This window comes from Lemur catta, chromosome 9, assembly GCF_020740605.2.
Source record: "Lemur catta isolate mLemCat1 chromosome 9, mLemCat1.pri, whole genome shotgun sequence".
Lineage (NCBI taxonomy): Eukaryota > Metazoa > Chordata > Mammalia > Primates > Lemuridae > Lemur > Lemur catta.
This window is the reverse complement of record NC_059136.1, coordinates 834,518-839,997: the sequence shown is the minus strand read 5'-3', so window position 1 is coordinate 839,997 and position 5,480 is coordinate 834,518.

Sequence of the window (5,480 nt, the reverse complement as noted above, 5' to 3'; positions counted from 1 at the left end):
AATTATTTAAGAATCTAAGAAGCTGTTAATAGAAAATATTAATAATAACACTACATGGTTTAAGGTCTCAGGTTTTTTAATGATATAACTATGCCCTATTTGTCAAGATATTTATCATAAGAAGTCTATATAAAATCTTAATAGAAATCAGTTGTTAATTATATGATTAGGTTTAAAAATTTTTTATTTCAATAGATTTAGGGGGTACAAATTTGTCACATGGTGGAGTCAGGGCTTTCCGTGTACGCATCGCCCAGATAGTCCCCGACAGGTAGTTTCTGGTCCTCGTCCCTCCCTCCGTCCCGCCCCCTCTGAGTCTCCACAGTCTGCTCCACCGCTCGGCGTGACCGTGGGTGCTGTTGTTCATCTTCCACTCACTGGCGGGCACTGTCTGTTCTCCATTCCTGACAACTTCCCGTAGGATAGCGGCTTCCAGTTCCATCCAAATTCCTGTAAAAGACCTTATTTTATTCTTTTTTATGGCTAAGTCATATTCCATGGTGTAGGTACCACCTTTGCTTGATCCATTCCTCAGCTGTGGGACACTTGGGTTGACTCCACGCCTTTGCAATTAATTGCAATGAACTGTGTTGTGATACACATACGAGTGCAGCTGTCTTTGAAATAGTGACTTTCTCCCCTGGGTGGACGCCCAGTAGTGGGATTTCTGGATCCAATGGTGGGTCTACTTTCAGTTCTTTGAGGAATCTCCATCCTTTCTTCCACAGAGGCTGTACTAATTTTCAGTCCCACCAACAGTGTTCTCTTTTCACCATGTCTGCGCCAGCATCTATTGTTTTTGTTTTTTGACTTTTTAATAGTGGCCATTCTGACAGGGGTAAGGTGGTATCTCGTTGTGGTTTTAATTTGCATTTCCCTGATGATTAGTGATGATGAGCATTTTTCCTTATGTTTATTGGCCATTATCTTCAATATTTAATGATAACAGCAAAATATTTCACTTATTGTAGAAGAGAAAAAACAATTTTGAAAATGAACAAATTTGTAGAACTTTTATTTCTGGATTACAAAATTTACTGTAAAGCCACAGTTATCAGGACAGTGTAGTGGTGACATGAGGACAGTTATGTAGATCAATGGAACAGACTGAGGAGTCCATAATTAATCCCTATATAAACAGTACATTCACAAAGGCATCCAGGCAATTGTTTGGTAGAAGTCTGTTCAAACAATGGAGCTGGGACACGCGGATACCCACATGCTCAAGGTGAACTCGGATGGCCCTCACACTGCACACAAAGTCCACTCACATGGAGTGTAGATGTAAATGTAAGAGCTAAAGCAATAAACTTTTAGAAGAAAGCATAGAAGAAAATTTTTGAGTTAGGCAAAGATTTATTAGATATGATACCAAAGTGATGGTCCATTGAAAAAAGAAAATTGGATTTTATCAAAATTTAAAAGTTTTGTACTTGAAAAGACACCGTTGGGAGAATAAAAAGACAAGCACTAGACCGGGAGAAAGTGTCTTCCAGACACACACCCAGGGGAGGCCTTGTGTCCAGAACTTGCCTGCCCTGCGACTCCCTCCGCGCTTCACGCAGGGATCGTGTGCGCTTCGAGGCGAGCCGTGTGTCCGAGGTGGCACCAGCCCAGGCTGGGTGGGGAGACTCGGCGTCCCCCACGTGCTCCGCCAGGCTGTGGAATCGCCTCACAGTTCTTCAGGGAACAAAGAGTGGAAAATGTTGCTACGGCGGAAGGCAAGTCATTAGCTGGGTCACCCTGGCCACACAGGTCCAAATGACGATCAGGAAAGAGATGATCATTGCTGACACTGTCCCATGTGGCGCGTGGGACCGTACTTGGCAAGGCCACCCTGACAATTTAAGCTCTCAGAGTCTCTTTGGTAAAACCAGGATAATAGGAACTATATTACCGTAGGCTCCCCACTGAGAGGGCAGAATAATTTCTTACAAAGGTGTGTTGAATGAGTGAAAATCAAGACTGAAATCGAATATGGGAGGCATCATAGAATTTTACTTATTTATTCAGAAATCAACTTGGCAAACATTGACAACCGGTCCCTCTGTTCCAGCAGCTGGAGACGCAGGGTTCAGACGACTGGGACCTTCCCCTCGGGGGGTATGAGCTGGTGGGGAGACGGACGCGTGAGTAACGGTGCAGCCTCACCCCGCAGCCAGAGCAGCCGTGGAGTCTTGTTGTAGGACAGCTCTTTAGTAAATACAGCTCAGCTGTAAAAAAAGAATGTTGAGCTATATTGGAGGGATTCAAAGGGTATATTAGTTATGATAATTTTAGCTACAGCAGCAACAGTAGCAACCAGAACAAAACCCAAGATTTCAACGGCTTGACATCATGCAAGTCCTTTCTTACCCCCCTAACAGCTGGCGGCAGTGTCTGTGGGTGGTGGGGTTGGGGCAGTAGGGGATGGAGAAGTTCCACTTTCCGTGTCTGGAGACTCAGTCTGATGGAGGCCCCGCATCTCCACCATGCTGTGCTTCTGTGGTCTCTGTGAATGCTGAGCTCCAGCCAGCTGAGGGGGCAAGAGAGAGATTAGGGAAGATACACCCAGTCTTTAATCATCTAAGCCTGGGACTGACGCTCACCCCTTTCCCTTACATTTCGTTGGCTAGAACCAGTCACATGGCCCCATCCAGGCTAGAGAGGGTTGGGAATGCAGCCCCTGGCGGGGCGGCCTTTCTCCAAAATCAGCTCTAACCTATGGAAAGGACGCAGGAATCTTTGGTGGGCTGCAAGCCAACTCTGCCCCAGAGGGCCTGCTGGAGGAGACAGACTCCACGAAGGGTTCTGAAGGACAAATTGCAATTAGCCAGAAACTCCAGATACTGACATGCGTTCCAGTGAGAGGGAAAATGTTTGCAACAGCATTCATTATGAGAAGATTTATGAAAGATTTAGAATCATCTTTGTCCATTAAAAAGCTCTCCAAAGCTTCCTATTTGATAGTGCTCAACAGATAGTTTATGATCCATCCATCTGTGTGGGACAAAGATCTGTAAACCAATTTCTGGGTTAAGAGTGATGACTTCAATTTTCTTGCTAAGAAAGCTGTCTGGATGTGGGATTTGTTCGCGAGTTCGTCTGAGGTCTGGGTAGAGTCGGATGGGTAGCAGGCCCGGCCTCCAGGCTGGACCAGAAGCTGAGTGAGCTGAGCGTGAGCCTGGGCATGTGAGACCTGGCCGGGCTGCTGGGCAGGGCAGGCCTTGAGCTGCGGGGACAGTAGACGGGGAGGGTCCGACCAGCAGGTCAACTGAACAGCTAGTCTTTCTGAGTCTTGGTTTCGTGGTCTATAAGACCACGCTACCCATGAGGCCCTGCTTAACTCCCGTGGTTGCTGGAAAATAATAAATAGCAAATGAGGGAAGGTCCAAACAGATAAATAATGTAGACAGAGACATTTGGAAATGATTAAGTGTTATGCAAATTGATGAATTAACTAGTTTGCATTTCTATTCCACGGCATGTGATGAATAGTCACCTTGGGACAGAGTTAGGGCTGGCGCTGACGGAGGGCCATGGACTCGAGGCCCCAAACTTGGGATGTGTCCTGCAGGCTGCAGGGAAGCCGTGGGGGCTTTTGGTCAGCCTAACAAACAGTGTTCTTTTAGGAAGATCAGCTGGTGGCCCTGTGGGGACTGTGACCCATCAGTTCTATTTTCTGAATCACTCCTGAGTTTGCTCTCTCCCCTCCAGGCCTGTGGACGCTGCCATGGTTCAGACCTTAACACTCCCATGCACAGCGACCTCCTGCACGGTCTTCTTGCTGCTAGCCTTGCCTGTCTGGATGCATTCTCCATACGCACCTAGAGGATTTTATCCCTTGATTTCTTGGGCCCGTAATTCATTTGTTCATTCATACATTCAGTATTTACTGAACTCTGTCATGCATGAGGCCTGGGAACATGGTGGTGGTATTTGCAGAAGTGGGGTTCTTAGCACACTGCTGCTCCCTGTCCCCATGCAGTGACGTCAGAGGCCCTTAGCACGGCACCCAGCACCGTCTGCAATGCACAGCTCAGCATTCCTTCCTCTGCCTCACAGTCGCCCTTGCATTTGTACAATACTAGTCACTATCAAAGTGCTGGGAAGGACTTTAGGTTAAGGATTGGGTACAAATCTGCTTCAGAGGCTTAACAGGGAGGTGACCTTGGGTAAGTCACTTAGGCTCTCAGTTTTCTTATTTGTAAAGTGGGAATTATAGAACATGCGCCCTAAACATTTACTGTAAAAATCCAAGGAGATAAGGGATGTAAATTGACTAGCATAACATCCTGTATCAGATAGGTGTGAGTTTGGTTATAATAACAGAAAATCTGACCATTGAGACTTAGACAAATGTATAAGAAGAGACTAAAAGGAGTTTTTGGTGTTGATTCAGTGGCTTAAAAATAACAGAGATGAATTTCTCGAGCTTTGCCTCACGCTAGCCACCTCATGGTTGCAAGATGGTTACGGCAGTCCCAGACTTCACATCTACATCCAAGGTGGAAAAAAGGGGAAGGGACAGTGCCTACCATGTCACTCCCCTTTATCAGGAAAGTGAAGTTTTCCTAGACATCAAATGGGAAGTAACAGACTTCTCATTGGATCTTTTGTACGGAAGCAGATCATGTGGCTCTCACCAACTACAAGGAAGGTTGGAAATTTGGAGAAAAGAATTTTCCAGATCTGTTGAGACAAATCATGATTTGTCACTTGGGGATGAGTACATTTCCACCCTGAATAAATTTGGAGTTCTGTTAACAAGAAAGAAAAATGAGTAGTATTGAGTAGCAATTATCAGTGCTTTCCAAACTTTCCCCCTCAAAAACCGTGCCTATTCATGTCCCTAGGCGTTTGCACGTGGTATTTTGTGTTGTCTACAACACCCTCCTCCGACATTGTACCTATACGATTTTGTATCATTCTCTTTTCAATGTCATAAGCAATTTCCCATTTTATCACTTATTTATTATCATCATTTTTATTTATTTTATTTTTTAAAAATTAGAAATGTTTCATTATTATGGGTACATAATAGCGGTATGTATTTATAGGGCACACGTGATGTTTTGATACAGGCACACAATGTGAATCCATCAAATCAGGGTCATTGGGTGTCTGTCCCCTCAGGAATTTATCATTTCTTTGTGTTAGAAATATTCCAATTCTACTTTTTTAGTCATTTTAAAGTATATCCTAACTTATTGATTATAGTCACTTTGTTGTACAATCAAATACTGTTCATTCTATCTAACTATATTTTTGCACCCAGTAACCATCCCCACTCATCATTTTTAAAGGGTACACAGGGGTCCATGAGCTGGTTGCAGCGTGGTTTATTTAACTATGCTTCTATTATTGGCTATTTTTATTGTTTCAACTTATTATTATATAATCTAAGAGGGGAACTTAATTGTGTTAAGTTCCTGTTCTGGCCACTTACATTACACAGATCATCTCATTCAGACCTGGGAACAGCTCTGCGTGGTAGACAC